Genomic DNA, 21,269 nt, shown 5'->3' on the forward strand with positions numbered 1-21,269 from the left:
GATTTGTTCAGGAATTTTAAAAACAGGTTAAACTGGTTAAGCACTTACTATGTATCAAGTGCTTAACCAGTGTTAACGTGTTTTACCTTGTATAACCAATGAATGCATTGTCATTTAATTTTTTTTTGAGATGGAGTCTTGCTCTACTGCCCAGGCTGGAGTGCAGTGGTGTGATCTTGCCTCGCTGCAACCTCCGCCTCTGGGGTTCAAGTGAGTCCCCTGCCTCAGCCTCCCAAGTAGCTGGGATTACAGGCACGTGCCACCACGTCTATTTTTTTTTTTTTTTTTTTTGTATTTTTAGTAGAGACAGGGTTTCACCATGTTGGCCAGGCTGGTCTCAAACTCCTGACCTCAGGCAATCTGCCCACCTCAGCCTCCCAAAGTGCTGGGATTACAGGCATGAACTCCCACACCTGGCCATAATTCTTAAAACACCTCTACTATACAGATATTATTATTACATATTACAACAGTGAAACTGAGGCATAGATAGTTAAAGTAACTTGTCCAAGGTCACAAGACTAATTAGGGAGCAATGACTCCAACCCAGTCTCTGACCACAGAACCCTCAACCGTAAGCTGAAGTTTTCAGGCAACCACCTGTCTCAGATTCACTCTGACCATGGGGAAATGAGTATGCATCTCTACTCACGGGTATTACTACCTTTTTCCTCACAATACCCTCATCCAAGAGGATCAGCTCTGTGTCCAGTTTGCAACTCTCCCACTCTTGCATCGGCCTCCTATCAGCATATCAAAACCCACGCTACCTCCCGCCTCTGTGCTTTAAGAATCTACAGAACTGGACACTGATGGTGGCAAAGTCTGTCCATAGAGCTCAAGCAGTGGCTCTCAATCGGGGGCGATTTGGGCCCCCAGGGGACATTTGGCAATGTCTGAAGCTATTTTTGATCATCACAGCTTAGGTGGGAGTGGGGAGAGGAGCTAGAGAGTAGCAGCCAAGGAAGCTGCTAAACATCCTATAATGCCCAGGCAGCTCTCTCACTTACCTCTCAGTCTGGCCCAAAATGTCAATAGCGTTGAGGTTGAAAAACTCTAAGCTAAGAAAATCAGTAACACTCATTAGCCCTTGTCCACAACCCGGCCCAGGGCAGAGCATGGCGACATTAGGCAGGAAACTGTATCGGATGGGTTAGCTCTTCTGGGAGGGGAGAGGCTGCTGCTTGCACTCGGGCTTCTTCCATCCAGCTAATTAGCACATTTGCAGATTGCCTGAACTGACAGCCTCCTTTCCCCCACAAACAGCATGCTGATAAGCCTTTCCAAAATCAAAATACTGTCCTGACAAGCTAAGGGAGTGATTCAGCAAGGTGAGTCTTTCTGCTGTGCGTGAGGCAAAAGCATAGGGCCTGTTCTAGGGGCAGTCAATGGGGTGGCATGCCCAGAATGAAATATGGCATTAGTAAGAGCAAGGGGGCATGGGCAGAGAAAGGCAGGAAATATCATTACCATCCAATGGGGAGGAGCGGAACTTTAAAACTGGTCAGGGAATCCTGTCGGCTCCAATCCCTAATTATTTTAGCAGGCAATGAGATCATGGTATGCAAGAACAGAGCTAAAGATCTGGGAGCTATAACCAGAGACAGCTGCAAATGAAGTCAGCTCCATTATAGAAAGGAACAGATGGCCTGGGCAGCATTTGATTCACCCAAGGTTCAAGGTGAGAGTTGTGCCACGAAGGCACCAGCACAGTTGGGGGGAAGCAGACACACCTGGTTTTGAACTCCAGCTTTGAAACACTCCCTCCATGTATAGGCAAGAAACAATCTCTCTCGGACTTCATTTCTCATCTGTAGAGCAGGAGTAATAATACGAGTCACTACGCAGGGCTGTCCTGAGGAGCAAAGGGTGTGATGTGTGTAATCCAGCACTTGGATAGGGGGTTGTGCACAAAATTAGTCTGGAACAAGAGCCGAGTCCCCCTCCTGCTCCCCTCTGCCCTTTCCTTGCACATGGTTTTCCCGGGTGCCTGGCTGCCAGAGGAACTGTTCCTGGGGCTGAGTCCTGCCATCCCAACAGAGGCTTTTTATTAAGTAGAATTTATGCTGACAAACTATTCCATACAACACATCCAGAGAGCAAGCTCACCTCAAACAAACACATTCAACTTTTCTAGAGCCCAGAAAATGATTTTTTGAAATACTTATTGTGAACCTGGGATCCCTAGAAGCAGATTTACCACGAAGTTACTGAAAAATTGGTTACCATTTGTTGTCAGAGAGTCTGATGCAGCCACTCATTCGGCTCCCCAAAATTCCTAGACTGGGTTAATAGGGTCATATTGGGAATGCCTCACTACAAAATGACTTGAGTCCAGTGAAACCTCACTGGGGTTAAGAATATTTCAGGGATGCTTAATGTTTTGATTTTTGTTTTCTGAAATTGGATTTTATCTTATAATTTCAGTTCATCTAAATTGTGTGTTCTGCACATGTGATGTTTGACCATACCACTGACTGTTACGGAAGTTCAGCACCGGATGTCTCTCTCCACGCTGCGGTGCACTTAACTTGTGGAATTTTTAAACTAAAAATGTAGCATAATACTATTTTGAAGATTTGAATAAAGTGATAAAGATGCATTACAAAAAAAAAAAAAAATGAAACCTCAGGCCTCTCACTTCACCCACCCCCCTGGGAGGCCCATGCCAGGGCCCCAGCCGCCTGTGCATACAGTCACTCACTGTTACAAACTGCAACGGTAAGATGCTTAGTTGCTTCAGATCGCTGCTGCTTTCCACCTTGACTTGCATTTGGCCACATTTTCTCTCCTTTTGGGTAGCTTTGGAATGGCCATGGGCATTTTGGGGACCTAGATAAAGAATCCAGGTTAGAGTGGTTGACTATGATTTATTGATTCAGTCAATTTCTTTCTTTCTTTTCTTTGAGACAGGGTATCACTCTATCACCAGGCTGAAGTGCAGTGATGCGATCAGGGCTCACTGCAGCCTCTACCTCCTGGGCTCAAGCAAGCCTCCTGCTTCAGCCTCCCAAGTAGCTGGGACTATAGGCACGTACCACCACACCCAACTAATTTTTAAATTTTTTTTTCTTTTTTTTTGTAGAGATGGGGTTTCGCCATGTTGCCCAGTCTGGTCTCAAACTCCTGGGCTCAAGCAATCTGCTTGCCTCGGTCTCCCAAAGTGCTGGGATTACAGGCATGAGCCACTGCACCTGGTTGATGCAGTCACTTACATATAGCCAAGCTACAGCTTAGAAAAGGTTTCCAGGGATATTCCTACCACCCACATGCCAACTTAGCTGGCATGGAGTTGTGAAGGCTCAGACCCAAGCATCATATGATATGAGCATGTCCCCAGAGCAAGGGGGAATACAAGATGTGAAATAGGCTCCTACACTAGTCTGGGGCAGTTTTCCAATCATCAAACTTGTACAATTGTAGGTACACTCAAACGGATCACTGGTCAAGACGAAAGTTCTCACCTTTCAGGAACATAAGAGACCATCAATGAATATCTGCCCCAAAATGTGGGATAGAAAGGATTTTAGAGATATGTTAGTCAGTTAATTATATGTTTTTCTAAAGTTAGTGATACTTTAATATGTAATTTTGTATGTCTAAGGTGAGGAGTTTTAGACCAGCCTGGCCAACATGGTAAAACCCTGTCTCTACTGAAAATACAAAAAAAAAAAAAAATAGGCTTGGTGGCATGTGCCTGTAATCCCAGCTACTTGGGAGGCTGAGGCAGGGGACTCACTTGAAACCCAGAGGCGTTAGTATAAGCTTCAGGCTCAACAAAACTTAGATTCACCCCTTTGGCTCACATACTCTTATTTTAGCTTTTTTTTTTTTTTTTTTTTTTTGAGATGGAGCCTCACTCTGTTGCCCAGGCTGGAGAACAGTGGCGTGATCTCAGCTCACTGCGACCTCTGCCACCCGGGTTCAAGCAATTCTCTTGCCTCAGCCTCCCAAGTAGCTGGGATTATAGGCACCCGCCGCCACACCCTGCTAAATTTCTTGTATTTTTAGTAGAGATGGGGTTCACCATGTTGGCCAAGCTGGTCTCAAACTCCTGACCTTGCCTCCCAAAGTGCTGGGATTACAGGCGTATTTTCGCTTTTTGAAGAGGGTGGGATGGACAAAAAGGTGAGGAGTGAGAAAACCAAACTTCCTAACTACATTTCATGAAATAATTACATTTCAGTGACACAGTGAAATTCTTTGTATGTTTGTTCTTTCTGAAAAGAGCTAAATGAAATAGGATTAAGTCTCCAGACTCTGCCAGTAGATTTTCTTGTAAGGCTGCATCTGTACTGCAGCGTTTGGAGAAAATACTTTCTGTACAATGTTAAATAAAACACACTTAGATTGTTAAAAAAAAAAATGCTGTCGACTTTCTGCTAAAGCCTTTTATCTGTGCTTTACCTACCCCTTCCCTCCAGCAGATTCTAAACTCTCCATTCACACCCACTATTGTCACTTCCACACTAAATTAAACAAACTCGGTTCGATCACTGCAGTTTTTGAAAGCACAAAGTAACACTACACACGTTAGAGAAAGTGAAAGAACATCTTTCTAAATTCAAAAGGCTGAACAAGGAGACATTCAGGTAGGCAGAGGCCTTGCAGTTTCTGTTTTTACCACTGGAAAACTTAAAGGAGCCACATTCTGGATGTTTTTCATGTTAACAAATGTCCAGACAGACCCCCATAAGCTCACAGTGCTTCTCACCCCTCCTCCCTCCCCAAACTCCATCGACCCAGAAGCATTAATTTCATAAGGAAGAGAAAACTTGGCCTACTAAATTCAGATCTGAATTCAGACCTCTATTTCCCAAGGGCCAGGACCCAGAGCCAAGTCAGCCCGCCCCTCCCTCGGGCTCCCAGACCCGAGCTGGGGATGCTGCAGCCCAGGACTCCTCCAGGTTTGGAAAAGGCGGCTACTCTGGGCAAGTTTGGAAAGTTTTGGGAGAAGAGCGAAAGCAGGGGGTGTGTGTTGGCTCTTTTTCTTTCCTTGGAGAGCACTTAATAAGAATGACACCCTACCCTCACTTCCAGTGCCTTCTCTTGCAGTCCTCGTTGTTTTATAAAAACTGAGTTCGTGTCTTTAAAGCCAGGATTTTCTCCCTGGGAGTAAGCAGTCGCTAACGATTGCCAGTCGGCTCCTGCGTCTGAGCGCCATGCGACCTGGACACGTGACTTGGAGCCGGCTGCGGTTGTTACTTGTATTTGAATAAGAAGATCAAGATTATTATTGCAGTAAAAGCCTGTGGGGCTTGTCTGTGCAACGTGATTCCCCGGGCGGGTTACACAACGCGCCACGGAGCCTCGTCTTCCAGACACTCAAGTTGTTTCCTAAGGTAAAACAAACATGAGTTTATATTTTCCAACGTGTTGTCCATTTGCCCTCTGGAAAATGACTGATGATCCTGGAAACAGATGAAGCCCAGTTTCTCCAAACCCTGTGAGTCCTCTTGGTACAGTCAGGTAGAACTACTGCTCAGCACACAATTAGAGAAGAAAACAGTAAATCCAGTCGCCTTTTCAAATAAAGGTTCAGGATTGAAGTTACCTTTTACTATTTTCCCTTCTCCGTCCCTAAAACAGTCTTCAAGATATGCTCTTATCTACATACAAATAATTACACTAAAAATGACATTTTAAAATGTAAAATGTAAATGGCATGTTCATTTTGTGATTTTTTTCGCCATATATTTCTACAACATTAATAGTTTATTTATTTAGAGATGGAGTCTCACTCTGTTGCCCAGGCTGGAGTGCAGTGGTGTGATCTCAGCTCACTGCAACCTCCACCTCCATGGTTCAAGCAATTCCCCTGCCTCAGCCTCCCGCGTAGCTGGGATTACAGGAGCATGCCACCACGCTCAGCTAATTTTTTTGTATTTTTAGTAGAGATGGGATTTCGCCATGATGGCCAGGCTGGTCTCAAACTCCTGACTGACCTCAGGCAGTCTGCCCACCTCAGCCTCTCAAAGAACTGGGATTACAGGCGTGAGCCACCGTGCCAGTCAATAGTTAAATTTTTATTCTCCACATACCCTGTAACAGAGATATCAGAAGGATTTGTCTTTTTGTAGGTGGGAAGGACTGGATGTCCCCTTCAGGTTAGGGTGTATGTGTACGTATATATGCAAATACATGCAGATTTGCTCAAGAGGGCTTTTCTACTACCAAGAAGGTGACATCTTTACCATGCATGTTTTAATACTTCCTCCCACCCCAGTGTTAAAGAAGCCCTGAAATAATTTCCTTTCTTCTGCCGCTAAGGGTGATGACTCAATTACAGAGGAAAGAAGGACCAGGGAGGAACAGCAGCTTTCGTTATGTCTAACGAGCTACCTGATAACCATAAAACCAGTGAGTTATCTCAGCCCAAGGCTGGGGCCTCTGTGTGGAACTGCAAAGGGCACTTTCCTTTCTTCCTTTTTTTTTTTTTTTAAATAGTTTTACTTTAGGTTCAGGGTACCTGTGCAGGTTTGTTATATAGACAAACTCATGTCACTGGGGTTTGTTGTACAGATTATTTCGTCACCCAGGTTCTAAGCCTAGGACCAATTAGACATTTACTCCCCATTTTCCACTCCCCTACCCACTAGTAACCACCATTCTGCTGTTGTCTCAATGAATTCGACTGCCCGTGACACCTCACATAAGTAGAGTCACATAGTTATTTGTCCTCATGTGACTGACATTTCACTTAAGATAATGTCCTAAAGGTTCATCCATGTTGAAGCATGTGTCAGAATATCCTTTCTTTTTAAGGCTGAATAATATTCCATTCCATTGTACACATACCACATTTTATATGTTCATCCATCCATGGACACTTGGGTTGCTTCTACCTTTTGGCTATTGTGAATAATGCTGCTATGAACCTGGGTATATACAACTATCTGCATGAGTTCCTTTCAGTTGTTTCCTTTCAACTGAAGTTATGATTTCAATTATTTTGGATAAATACCCAGAAGTAGGATTGGTGAATATACGGTAATTCTGTTTAATTTTTTTTTTGAGGACCCACCACACTGCTTTCCATAGAGGCCGTGCCACTTTTTTTTCTAGGGATGGGGTCTCCCTTTGTGGCTCAAGCTGGAATGCAGCGGTGCAATCACAGCTCACTGGCACCTCAAACTCCTGGGCTCAAGGGATCCGTCCACCTCAGTCTCTCCCTGAGTAGCTGGGGCCACAAGTGCATGCCACCATACTTGGCAAAAAAATAAAAAATAATTTGTAGAGATGAGATCTCATCATCTTGCCCAGGCTGGTCTGAAACTCCTGGGCTCAAGCAGTCCTCCCACCTGGGGCTCCCAAAGTGCTGGGATTATAGGCCTGAGCCACCATGTCTGGCTGAGGCTGTGCCATTCTGACACTCTTGGTGGCTCAGGTCTTTGTAAGAGGTGACCCTGAAGAAGATATAAATTTTATTCTTTGATTTTCTAAAGACTAACTGATGCTGGACATAGTACCTCATTTCTGCCTTAGGCTCTCCTTCTACAGAGGGAAGATGGCAGTTACTGTCTCTCTCAGGAAAACAAGGAACTATGGCAAGTGTTGTTGAGATAGACTGGGAGAAATTTAGTTCAAAATACGGTATACATCCAGATGCGGCGGCTCATGCCTGTAATCCCAGCACTTTGGGAGGCTGAGGCGGATGGATCACCTGAGGTCAGGAGTTCGAGACCAGCATGGCCAACATGGTGAAACCACATCTCTACTAAAAATACAGGAAGGAAGGAAGGAAGGGAGGGAGGGAGGGAGGGAGGGAGGGAGGGAGGGACCGGGCATGGTGGCATACACCTGTAATCCCAGCTACTTGGAAAGCTGAGGCAGGAGAATCACTTGAACCTGGGAGGCGGAGGTTGCAGTGAGCCAAGATCGTGCCACTGCACTCCAGCCTGGGCAACAGAGTGAGACTCCATCTCAAAAAAAAAAAAGTACAGTATACCCTCATCCTAAGTGTTGGGGTCAGAGACTGTGCTGTCCCTTCCTCCAGTATGAACTGCTTCTCCTTCCAATGCGTAGGTCAGGGTTAGAGATGGCCATGGGGCCACTTTTTGGTGGCTAAGTTCTGCTATCTGCATTGCTCATGAGACATAAATGTCAAGGTCCTTCTCTGAGGCAATGCCGCTTTTGTAAAAGACCGTCCTTAGCCAACAGACACATGTTGCCTGCATTTCTGACTTCTGTTTCAGCTCACCGTCTTCCTTTTCCTTCTGCGTGAGCTACAGATCTAGAGGGAAGAGGAGTCAATTGAACATCTGTCAAAATCCAGCCAAAATTTCACTAAGAATGTGCTGGCTGCATCCTTTCTCTCAGTCTCCCCCTTCCCGACCTCCTGGCCAGCGCTGACTCAGGATATCAGAGGCTCTGCCAATTTCAGGGCCCACTTTTGCTTTCTGTTCATTCACAGACCTACGTTAGGCCCTGTCAAAGCAGGGGAGGCCTCACACCTCTCTCTCACGAGACACACAAGCAGTATCAGCATGCTCTCCTTTGGGAGCTTGCCTGCAACTGTTCCTTGGCTCCCTGGCACTTTAGACAGGCTGGCCTTTTGGGCAGCACCTGCCAGAGTTTCTGGAGTGTCCTCCGAGGCTGGCTGTGGAGAAACAGGGAGGGGGAAGGTGTTGGCGCTCAGGCTGGAACTGTGCACCATTTTGATCAAAGTTCACGGAGTGATCACTCCAGAGTAGCTCTGCTGTGTTTTCATTCAGACAGCAGCGAAGTAGCCTCTGCACAAAGGCTCTTGTTGGTGCAGTATCAGAAACGGGCTGGAGGGGGAGAACTCCTTCGTGCTAACTTATGAGGTCTCTAAGAAACAAGATCACACCTGTATCTCCCAGCAAAGGTTCAACTCCTGTTTCCGAAGCATCTGCTGCTAAATTAATTAGTCCTTAGTGGCCAGGAGAGAAGGGTCCCTGGTCATTGCAGCCGTGTGGGTAATCCCACTGTCCCCACTCTCCCAGCCCCACCAGGCCCCAGGGCTTGGCCTCTTGGAAGTGAGTTACCCTCTCTGGAGTGAGGCCCCATGAGGGCAGGGCCCCCTCTCTCTTACTCACTCTTGCATCCCTGGCACCTGCAATTGTGCCCTGTGGAGAAGACACTCAACCAATATTTGTGGAATGAATGAATCCATCACTGCAATCTTCTGTCCTGGGCTGGAGAATGGGCTTTCCCTTTAGAGGAGATGAATTGATGGCCTCGAAGGAAGAGACAGATTCTGTCTATGTGGCCCAGGCTGGTCTCAAACTCCTGGGCTTAAGTGATCCTCCCACGTTGGCCTCCCAAAGTGTTGGGATTACAGGCGTGAGCCACCACGCCTGGCCTTCTCACCTATTAAGAAACAGATTTCTCAGTAGGTTATGGGAAATTCTAGATGGAGTATTAGCACAGGAGCTGGGCTTGATGGGATACAAAGGAAGAAGTTCCCAGGAAGTATTATTGGAAAAATTGAGACAGCAAGATTCAGATGTTCTCTGCCTTGACTTTATGACAACATACAGTAGAACTGGGCATGTTACAAGAAGCCAAAGAATATTCCACACTTTTTTTTTTTTGAGATGGAATTTTTGCTCTTGTTGCCTAGGCTGGAGTGCAGTGACGTGGTTTTGGCTCACTGCAACCTCTGCCTCCCAGGTTTAGGCAATTCTCCTGCCTTAGCCTCTGGAGTAGCTGGGATTACAGGCATGAATCACCACCCCCAGCTAATTTTTTTGTATTTTTAGTAGAGACAGGGTTTCACCATGCTGGCCAGGCTGGTCTCCAACTCCTGACCTCAGGTGATCTGCCCGCCTCAGCCTCCCAAAGTGCTGTGATTACAGGCGTGAGCCACTGCGCCCGGCCAAGAATATTCCACACTATACAAAGCACGTACTTAATAACTCTAAGTACGGGGTTCATAACTTGTTAGCTTGAATGCAGGGTAAAAATAAAATATAAATAAATAAAATAAAATAAATAAACAGGGTCTTTTGAGTCGCTAGAAAATAAAGAAAACCCTCAGGCCTCCTTAGAAGAAGTTAAGCTGGTGGTTAGGATGGCATCAAGTTGTTGACTGTATTAACAGCTGACAGTTGCTGTGAGTAACACCCTGATCAACCCATAAACCCAAAATCAGATCAGATGCGGAGAGTTCGCCTTCAGCTTTCCAGCAAACCTGTCTCCTGCTTCCTCTTTTACCAAGTCAGAGCCGGGCTGAGCCTGCAATGAATAGCCTCAGGTCAGAGTCCAAAAAGTCATTAGGAAAAACATGTGAATGGCAAAACCACAAATAAAGATGCCACTTCTCTCCCTAGTGCCTCGTGTGATTGTCACACTACAGGAAAGAGTGCTTATTTAACTCTGTGCTTGGCACTTGACACATGTTTATTGGCTACCATTCTTAGGGTCGTTAGCGTTATACTGATGTGCCACAGATATGGCCCTTACACTTTCCAATTCCCAAATTAGGAACTTCTGGTGTCAAATTTGTTGGGCGCAGTGGCTCACACCTGTAATTCCAACACTTGGGAGGCCGAAGCTGTACCAGATCTCGAGGTCAAGAGATTGAGACCATCCTGGCCAAGATGGTGAAACCCCGTGTCTACTAAAAATAGAAAAATTAGCCGGGCATGATGGCAGGTGCCTGTAGTCCCAGCTACTTGGAGTCTGAGGCAGGAGAATCGCTTGAACCCGGGAGGCAGAGGTTGCAGTGAGCCAAGATCATGCCACTGCACTCTAGCCTGGGTGACAGAGCAAGATTCCGCCTTAAAAAAAAAATTGTGCATATACTCAGAGAACTTTGATCCAAGACTGTCTAGAAAATTTCAGGCTATGTGTAGCCCTCTTCATGGGCTCACTGTTAACAACCACTCCAGCCTAATTGTGAAACTTACCCAAGTTCTTATATTTTTGAGGGTACACAAGGGTAGTGGTTCATCCAGCAACTCCAAATCCCAGTTGTTGCATTCCATTCCATTCAAACACACATTGAGTAACTAAATGTAAACTATTGAGCAGTGTGCTGTGAAGAACAGAAAAAGGTAAAAGAGATGGCTCTCTGTCACTCAGACGCTCAAATCATCAAGTTGTGGGGAGGCTGCCATGCGCAGGTACGCAGACAGCTCTAATTCAAGGCAGACAGCCCCAAGTGACACATGGAGGTGTAAAAAGAAAATGCACTGGGAATGTGACGGCCTGAGAGATTAATTCCTGCAGCTGGTAGGGGAGGAGATGGGAAGGGCTGCCCTCGGGCTGAGCACAGGGACTGGAGGAGATCAGCCTCATGATTAGTCACTGATAGCACCTGACCCACCTGGCTTTTGATGGCAGTTTAAAGTATTTTCACTTCATTTGGGCCCAGAAAGAAAATGAGTGCTCTCCATCCAAAACTGAAGGATAAAACTCCACAGCCGGAGAGCCTGGCCAAAGTCTCAAAGAGACGGGCCAAAACCCAGGCAAGAGAAGGATGGTGGCCTGAGCTCAGGTCCGCACAGTGCCCACGCTGCCCAGGTTTCTATTCATCTCTGCAATTACAGACCTTTCAGGGGCCTTCCTCCACACTGCAAACAGACCTGTCCTTGAACAAACTAATTAATGCTAATGTGTTAGGTAGGAGAGGTTAATAGATTGTAGGCCTGAAAGCCCCTCAAGGCAGATACTAGGATTTGATGGTAGAATTTCAGTGCACCGAGTGATGAGGGAATTGTTTTAAGCAGTTTCTGTTCTCATCTCCTAAGAAGGAGGCCATCTCCTTTGCTTGCATGCAGAGCTGTCTCTGAGTGGAAAATTCTCCCCAGCATGGCTGTGTCCTGTGCAGCCACTATGATAAAGCATTGCTCCGCCTCTTTAAAAAGCAGGCAAGCCGGGCACGGTGGCCGGTGCCTGCAAGAGGCTGAGACAGGAGAATCATTTGGCTGCAGGAGTTTGAGAACTGCCTGGGCAACACAGTGAGACCCTTGTCTCAAAAAAACAAAAACAAAAAAAACAGGCATATAATGTTGGGGCACCGAGGCAGCCATGAGAGAATCTACAAATGAAAGACCCCACACAGTTGGCCCAGCCCTACTCACGATCCCACTTCTTCAACATAAGAGACTAGCACCTTTCTCCACTGCAATCATGGCCAAGTTTAACTGATGAGTTAGGAGCTACTTGGGGTACCTTTTGGCACCACCAGAGCTGATGGAGAGGCTCATAGCACTGAAATATGGAGAGCCTGAAGACTGTAGGGCAAACCGGCCGAGCGGTAACGGTCACAGGACAGGGTAGCTGGCTTCAGACATAGATTTGGGGATTCAGGGCATTCCCAGATCAGCTTGTTTCAGGCCCTCAGTATTCACCAAGAAGTCTGACTTGAGGTGTTTCCCAAATAGGCTCCTCTACCAGAAAGAATGATTCATTCATTGAACAAATATATTGATCCCCTACTATCAGCCAAAATGATTGAATATCGTTTAGTGGGAAGGGCAGACAAAGCCATGCTGGGAGATCTCCGTGTGGTGCGTCTGCATTTGAAGGAAGCCCAGGGTGTGATGGGGTGTGGTGCAGACATCCCATTCAGAAGGTGGGTGAGGAAAGCTGCTCCTGGGAGATGACTGAATATTGAAGAAAGAATATATTAATATTGTAAATCAGGAGATGAAATGAAAGAAGGCTTCCCAGGACAAGGGATCCATGTGGAGAGGTGAAGCAAAAATAACATGCCTCCTGCTTTAAACGATGACATTGAATTTCCTCTGTGTCCTGAACTTTTGGCTGCATGAATTGATTATCAGGCCAGGACCACATCATCCATCCTAGAACCACTAAATCTCGAAGTTGCAGCCTAGAGGGAGTAGGGAACCAGTCCTTGGAATTCCAAAATGTGGCCACGACTTGCCTTTGACCCCATCTGGAGTAAAGAGATGCAGGAGCTGCCTGGTATAGCCGCAGAGTAGGGAGTGGCCAGTGCTCCGGTGAGAAAGGAGGGCTGAGGACCCATTTCAAAGGGCCCCCAGGCCGTGCCGGCAAGCTGCCACTGCTCCCATAAACACAGATGTCTGTTTAGCAACTTGTTATCAACTTGATGCTGAATGGCCATGTTTAAGCCTAAATCGACATTGTTGAAAGTGGTGATTTGCCAACCATTCTTGACCCCCCTACAGAATAGTGAATAGGGAGGCAGTTGGGGGATGACACTAGTTCTAAAACCCCCAAGAAATGATAGATGGCTGCCCTTCACCTCATGGGCTTTCATCTAAATTAATGGAAAATGGCTTCTCACTCCCATCGTCTCTTACAATTACACGTTGGCTCCCTTATGTACCTAAGGTTGGAATCCCAGATGGGGAGGTGACATATCTCAGGTCGTGTTCAAGGGAAGAACATGCTTCTCAAGTCTCAACTCCAGATAAACATGCTGTTACTGCCATGCACTTAGCTTCCAAAAACACGGCTATGGGTAAAATGCTTCGTGCAATGCGACGCCAGAGGTATAATTCAACTTCAAAAGGGTATCAATGGCATCATGTTCAAGAAAAGTGTAGAAAAAGAAAAGCAGTACTGAAAGAAACCCTAAAACACCCCACCACCTACATTTATCTTGGGGAGAGGGAAAATAAACTGAAGTGATCTCCTGGGGCACCAAATTTGTTCAAGTAGGGCTTCTGTTAGCGTTGCATTGGAAAAGGGTGTTTCTTGCAATCGTGTCTTTTCCACACCTAATCTTTATGAAAAGACACATTCCAGGATTTTAGTTACCATCATGCCTCTGGAGCAAAAGAGGTAACAGTTGTGAAAATAGTGTGAAACATTTGAAAATCAAACTCTGTAGTAATCACATGATTAATGGTTTTTTTAGATCATGTTTGTTGGGGAAAAGGTCAAGAGCAAGGGCTCTAGAGACAGATGGCTTGTTTCAGATTCCTGCAGAGTCTTTTCTGCTCCCTGACCTTAGATAAATAAAATATCTGACCTCTCGGAGCCTCAGTTTCACTGGCTGTAAAATAGAGGAGTTGTGGCAAGGCTGAAATAAGTCATTCCACAAAAAATTTGGGACTCATTGGCACATATTCAATAGCCAATAAATATTAACTCTGTCGTGATGATTCCCATGAAGAGCCAGGGTTTCAGACTCTGTCTAGAACATGCCAGTTTGCTTTGCAAAGGTACACTCTGTCCCTTGGCTAAACTTTCTGCCCCTCACCTTGGCTAACACCTTCGAAAGGCATGTTTTTAAGGGCCCTTGTGAGAGGGTGTAGACAAATCAACTAGTACAAAATCAAGAAAGTCAGTGGCACCTTGTCCATATTTGAAAGGTAGCATTTGTACTATGAAATTACATGGATTTTAAAGGAAGAGTCACGCCAGAGGAGTCTCCGTTTTAAAGCTATTTAAATAAAGCTGTGTCAAGCACAGAAACGACAGCTATCACCATTCAAAATTCCAAAAGTCACACTTTGCCAAAACTCAGGTTACTAAAGATGAAATTGATACTTTCTAAAATTGATATCTTTCTAAAGACAGAAATCCTAGAGAAAATGAATGAACACACCAAAAAAAATTAAAAAAAAATTTTTTTAAGCCTGCTTCTTTTATGCCTGTTGCCTGTCTGTAGCTGTTCAGGCTTATTTAACATTTAAATGCTGTTTTTTTTTTTTTTTTTAAAAAAGGACAAATCAGGTTTCATAAACTGATCTGTGTGGCTTATAAAATGATAACCCTTCAGTCTACGAGTTTGCAGCTTGGATTCTGATATTAAATTCTGCCACTCTAAATTATTATAATCTAGGACAGGTGTGGCGGCTCATGCCTGTAATCCCAGGACTTTGAGAGGCTGAGATGGACAGATCACAAGGTCAGGAGTTCGAGACCAGCCTGACCAACATGGTGAAACCCCGTCTCTACTAAAAATACAAAAATTAGCTGGGCTTGGTGTCGCACACCTATAATCCCAGCTACTCGGGAGGCTGAGGCAGGAGAATTGCTTGAATCCAGGAGGCAGAGGTTGCAGTGAGCCGAGATTATGCCACTGCATTTCAGCCTGGGCAACAGAGCAGGACTCTGTCTCTAAATACGTAAATACAAAATAAAATAAACATGTTATTATAATTGTTAACACGTGAGGAAAGGGACAGAACCTTACCCTTAACTTTCTCTGGGCTCTCTTGTTTCCTGAAGTAAGACTCTATTTAATACCTTCAGAATTTGCTTTTGCCTTGAAGAATAGACAAGGGTGTGCTGCTCTGTTCTATATATGGGAACAGTGAGTACAGATAGAAGATTGAAGATTTCCTTTGAAGCTCAGTGTTGCCAGTGCAAAGCCTCTCCCAAACACTGGAGCAGCAGGGACGTGCAGTGTGACAGCTCCCAGCTTCTAACAGCTAACATATTAATTCTAGCCGGTGTTGGACTGAGGGTCAGAAATCGGATTTTGACCTTAGCACTAGTGGGAATCCTGTGGGAATCCTGAGAGTGGCTGAATAAGTGCTGTAATATCACTAATAATTAGTAATGATGATAATGTCCCAGGTTTCTTGTTTTAGTGCTTTTTAGCCCCCAGAGGCTTCAATCACTTTGCAAACCAATTGTTTCACCCACTGTTGACCTGTAACCGACTCAGCCATGGAGTATTGCCCTGTTGTCAAGAACACAGCCACATTTCGCTTGTTTAAGCATGAACTGAAGAAAGAGACCCACTGAAAATTAAAGTGTAAATTTTAGGTAGGCAAGTTATAATTATCCACTTGAAATCAAGCCAAGAAATGAAGCTTAAAACCCTTTCTTTTGTGAAAAGCACCCAGGCAACTTTCTGGACTGTAAACAGACGTCAGCTTTTCATCCCCTTTAACTCAGGGTTTCTCATTCTCAGTACTAATGACATCTTGGGCTGAGTGATTTTACACCGTGCTGGTGGTGGTGGGATGGGGGGACTGTCCTGTGCATAACAGGATGTTTACAGCATCCCTGGCCTCTACCCACTAGATGCCAGTAACATACAGACACATACACCCTCTCCCAGTGTGAAAACTGAAAATGTCTCCTGGGAGGCAAAGTCACCCCCAGTCGAAAACTGCTGTTCTAATTCCATATGTTTTTAAGGCAGTGGTATAGATGTTAGAAGCAGCTGCCTCACCAAACCCTTTATTTCTCTAAGTTGCTTGAAAGATTCCCTGTGAAAGAGAGACATTTATCTGCCAACAGCCTTGGGGAGTCAGAGACACTATGGTTTAGGGCTGAAACTAGCTCCTCCTTCACCCCTCAAAAAAATCAAAGCAATAACACAACCCTAGACTATCAAACACCACCAGTTCTCTAAAAGTCTCTCTTCCTGGCATATCACTTCCCACAAAGTGGCTGCTTGAGATTATAACAGAATAGCATGGTGACAGCTTCTGTATCCCGGATGCCCACCTCTCAGACCTCATGCGGTCAGAGTTCCCCGCCCTTCTGGAATCTACAGCCTCTGTCAAACAGCAGATAGGTCGGTTGGACTGAAATGCCAAAGGCACCATGATAATTCCAGCTACCACCAAATCTGACCATGATGTTTTACCAGCAGCTTCTCACTCATCCCCATGATCTGTTACCAGCAGCTTCTCACTCACCCCCATTACACCCCCAAACCCTCCAGGAACCTCAGCTCTAGGAGCTCCCCTTGCCACCTGGCCCAGGCTGGTACCTCCGGACACCTTCTGCACACAAGGGAGGTGGCTTGTGAACATCTTCCACCACCGCTCATTATAAGAAACATATTCTACATCATGAGCCCCCTGTCATTCACACTTACAAAAATACATTTTTTTATTTTGAACTAATTTTAGACTTGCAGAAAAGTTGCAACAATAGTGCAACAAATTTTTGTATATCCCTCATCCAGCTTCCCTACTAGTAACAACTTTTATAACCATAGTACAATTGTCATAATCAGGAAATCGATGTCAGTATGATACTATCGACCAAACTGAAGACACCAGCTTTCCACTGATGTCCCTCTTCAGTTCCAGGGTCCTTTTCAGGACCCTGCATGTTGCATTCAGCTGTCATGTCTATTTAGGCTCCTGTAGTCTGTGACTTTTTCCTCAGTCTTTCCTTGACTTTCATGACCTTGACACATTTTTTTTTTTTTTTTGAGACAGAGTCTCACTCTGTCATCTAGGTTGGAGTGCAATGACACGATCTCAGCTCACTGCAACCTCCACCTCAAGGGTTAAAGCGGTTCTCCTGCCCCAGGTCCTGAGTAGTTGGGATTACAGGTGCGTGCCACCACACCTAGCTAATGTTTTGTATTTGTAGCAGAGACAGGGTTTCACAATGTTAGCCAGGATGATCTCGATCTCCTGACGTCATGGTCTGCCTGCCTTGGCCTCCCAAAGTGCTGAGATTGTAGGTGTGAGCCACCACGCCCGGGCAACCTTGACACTTTTGAAGCACTGTTTTGTTACGTGTCCCTCCATTTTGGTTTGTATGATGTTTTTTTCATGATTGAACTGAGGTTATGCCTTTTTTTATTAAGAATGTCACAGAGATTATATTGTGCCACCCCCAAAATATTTTTTAAACAGAAGTTTCAGGAAACTGCCTTTGCTACTTGACATACATTATGACATTTTCTTTTGTTGTTGTTTTTATTTTGTTTTTTTTTGAGACGAGGTCTCACTCCGTCGCTCAGGCTGGAGTGCAGTGGATGCAATCTTGGCTCATTACAACCTCTGCCTCCCACGTTCAAGTGATTCTCCTACCTCAGCCTCCTGAGTAGCTGGGACTACAGGCGTGCACCATCAAATCTGGCTAATTTTTGTAATTTTAGTACAGATGAGGTTTCACCATGTTGGCCAGGCTCATCTCCAACTCCTGACCTCAAGCAATCCGCCAACCTCGGCCTCCCAAAGTGCTGGGATTACAGGCAAGAGTCACTGCACCAGGCCTTATATATATACATGTATAAAAAACAGACAGTCTCATTATGTTGCCCAGGCTGCTATCACTCAGCCTCCCAAAGTGCTGGGATTACAGGCATAAGCCACTGTGCCCAGCCCACTCTGACATTTTGTATTATCCTTTGAAGTGCTGGTTTCACAACCGTATTGGTTTAGAGCCCTCTAATGGTTTGGAAAACACTGCCCAAGGCCAGCTTTCTCCACTAGTGCTTTCCGGAATCTCTCTTCTCTGTGCCTAAATGACTCTGCACTGTCCGCGTGTTCTTCCCTCTCTGACCAGCAATTCCCTGTATGTTTCTGGAATTTTTGTCCTCCCCTAGTCTGTCTGATCTTCTCTCACCACGCTTACTGCCTCAGTGAAGTGAGTCATCCTTTAAACTTTCCTCTCGCCCAGGTGACCCCATTCTGAAGGCACTACCTCCAGACCAGTTAGCTTGTAAAGCCGAAGACTTTACTTCTCCCGCCTTTAGGAGCTCTTTCTTCTAGTACTAGGTGGCAATGAAAGTGGGTGATTATGATTATGGAGTTAGTCCTGCCTTTCCAACTAAACTGGGCTCCCAGGGTCCCAGCTCATAGTAAGTTGTCCTTATGTGGCGTTCTTCCTACATTTCTTTTCTTTCTTTCTCTTTCATTCTTTCTTTTTCTTCTTTCTCTTTCTTTTTTTCCTTTCTTCTTTTTCTTTCTTACTTCTCTCTCTCTCCCGTGTTCTCATCTGACGCTTGCTTCTCTCACTGTGACTGCTAACATAGTTGGTCACTTTCACATCCACACATTCTTTCATATACCCGCAAGCACACACGTGCTCACAGACGCACACACAGGTGCAAACACTAGTATAGTCTCTGTCTAAAGCAGGGGATAGGGAAATGTTCGCCAGAGAACAATCTGACCACCCTAAGGGAACTTAAAAGAAATCGGATGAGGCTTTGCTTTCTCTCTTTTAATGCCCGCGGATTGCAGAGCAACGGTTATCTTGGCTCAGCAGCTCCGGGAACAATCAGCGTTGGGGACCAGACTGGCGGGACATTTGGGCTCCCCCATACGTGGACCTATGTTTGTTGCAAGATGGTTGGAAGAGCGTGTAAAGAAGACATCATGTTATGTCCTTGGAAGTTGAATGAAGAACGGCTTGCAAAGGAGAAGTGCGCGCAGTACCGGCGCGGCCCGCTCTGCTCGATTCTCCGGGCGGGCCTCGGCCTGGCTTGCCGGTGCCCGCATTGCCGCGTGCCACCGGTAGGTGTCTCTTTCCTGGCTTGGGACCCTACTGTGAGTTCACCAAATGGAGGCGCGAGGAGGAGGGGACAGGCAGGGGAGGGGTGGCGGGAGCCAGAGCGGGCACCACCCCCTGCCCGCCCGCGCCCTGAGCGCACCGCAGCCCAGCCGGGCCGCTAGGCTGCGGGTCCTCACCTTTGAAACGCCGGCAGCTGCGCGCGCTGCGGCGGGCCTCGGAGAAAGCCACCTCGTCACGTGGGGAGGAAATGCCTCGCTGGCCTCCAAACCTACTGGCTCCAGTTGCTGGGGTTTTATGGCCAGGAGGGGTCGGGTCGCCTCTCAAACCCAAGATCAAAGGGCAGTGCAGGACCCATCACCCTGGGAAGTTTTCTCCCCTTTCCCGTCTTTCTCCTTCTCACCTTCTCAGAAAGGGTAGCGAAAGGGGCCTGCCACCCTACTGGCTTTCCCTTTTAGGGAAATTCCGTTTCCTAACTTGTCCTGTTTTGAAAGAGGCCCATTTTATTGGGTGACGACAGCAGCCTGCTAGGCAGAAGTCAGGCCAGGAGCAGTCACTTTTATTATTTTACTCAACAAATGTCTACTGATCATCTCCCGGGTGCTAGGCACTGTAGAGGGGGTTCAGAGGTGAGCAAGGACTCAGACCCCGCCTTGGCTACCCACATTACCGAGGAAATGAGTTATCAGGCGACAAGGTGACTTCTGGTGCCCAGTACTTGAAAATTCAAGACACCGGAGCGGGAAATCCTCTCATACCAAGCGTGCACACTTTGCCTCTGGTTAGAAGAGGAGTAATGCCAGGTTTGCATTTCTTTGGACCTTTTCACTTCATTCAATAGTAACACTTGACAAATCTTTACTGAGCGCTGACTCTGGGACTGGAGCTATGCTAGATGCAGGGAATACCGTGGCGGACAAATTCCTTCCTGTCCTTAAGGAGCTTGTGGCCCAGCACAGATAGTGAGCCTGTAAATGCATAAACAAGCAGACCCTAGTCTGTTACGTGTCTGGATCCCACTGATTGTGGGGCATGAGAAGAACCAGGACACAGGTTCTGCGAATAGCACTGGGATATGCGATCAGACCCAAAGCCCTATGATGCAGAGTCACATAGGAAAGTCACTGTCTAGTGCTCATGACGAGGGAAGAACACCAGTTGTCCTCTCTCTTGGGACTAATAGAGGCATCCCAAATCATGATCTTGGGTCTGCTCTGCCTGCACTGATCCTATTTCACTACAAATTTGTTTTCTGGGAAGTTGCTAGGAACTGGTGTCAAACAGTTCCTTCCCTTCTCATGAAACTGTTCTAGAATCTGGCTGATATCCCTTTGTCTACCTTTATGTAGCTCAGTTTTTGTTGGTCTTGTTGTTTGCTTGTTTTTACTGTGCTGACATTGTGTTTGGGCTTTTTTTTTTTTTTTTTTGCTTGCATTTTGAAATAAGGTTTTAAAATTCAGAATTCCAGGAAAGACTTTATTTTCTCAGTAGGTTAACAGAACACTAGCCATGTGGTTCTAACCTCATCGTTTTTAGGCAGCAAAAAAATCTCATCACATAGCCAGAGAAATAATCACAAATTCCCACAACACACTTTTGGGCGATATCGTAGCTCCTGGCCTGCTTGAGGACTGTGGGAGTGAGTCAGCGCTGGAGATCTGAGCTGGAAGCTGCCTGGAGTCCTTCCGCACTGATATTTTGTCCCTTTCCTGTAAGTCAAAAACACAGACTTCTCTACAAACATTGTTATGTGTCTTCGTTTGTCTGTTTTGCTTTATAAAAACACCAGACCCCTGTTTAGTTTCCTCTGAGAGCTGTGTTAGTATTAAACATTTACTGCCATTAAAATAAAAATAGAAAACTTTTGCCTCATTGAAGAAGCATAGCAGAATCTTGTTTACTCTTGTCTGTCTATCCATACCAGGGTATGACTGACTATCTAAGTTGCCTTAGTAGTTACAATGGGAGAATTCATTTCCTTTCTCAGCTGTTGAGTGCTAAAATCATTCTCCTTGGAACAGATGCAATGTCTTATCTAGAAAGATACCCAGAAAGCAACATTTATGACTATTTATAAGGGTGGTGAGCACATTGGTTATGTAGATAAAAGAAAAATTACATACATCCTGATCATTCTTAAGATG

General features: G+C 45.7%; 2 long non-coding RNA genes across 2 annotated transcripts; one reads left to right on the plus strand and one right to left on the minus strand.

The window, feature by feature from the left end:
* Window positions 1–1,138: 1,138 nt before the first annotated feature.
* On the minus strand, window positions 1,139–5,177 carry LOC108592011 (uncharacterized). Its single transcript, XR_001911989.4, has 3 exons — window positions 5,029–5,177; window positions 2,705–2,832; window positions 1,139–1,855 (listed from the first exon to the last, which is right to left on the minus strand). It is a non-coding gene; the product is annotated as an uncharacterized LOC108592011 (long non-coding RNA).
* A 12,944-nt stretch (window positions 5,178–18,121) lies between these two features.
* Window positions 18,122–20,999, plus strand: LOC128932220 (uncharacterized). Its single transcript, XR_008481792.2, has 2 exons — window positions 18,122–19,130; window positions 20,738–20,999. It is a non-coding gene; the product is annotated as an uncharacterized LOC128932220 (long non-coding RNA).
* The last annotated feature ends 270 nt before the right edge of the window (window positions 21,000–21,269 follow it).

The sequence above is a fragment of the Callithrix jacchus genome, chromosome 5 (genome assembly GCF_049354715.1).
Source record: "Callithrix jacchus isolate 240 chromosome 5, calJac240_pri, whole genome shotgun sequence".
Classification (NCBI taxonomy): domain Eukaryota; kingdom Metazoa; phylum Chordata; class Mammalia; order Primates; family Cebidae; genus Callithrix; species Callithrix jacchus.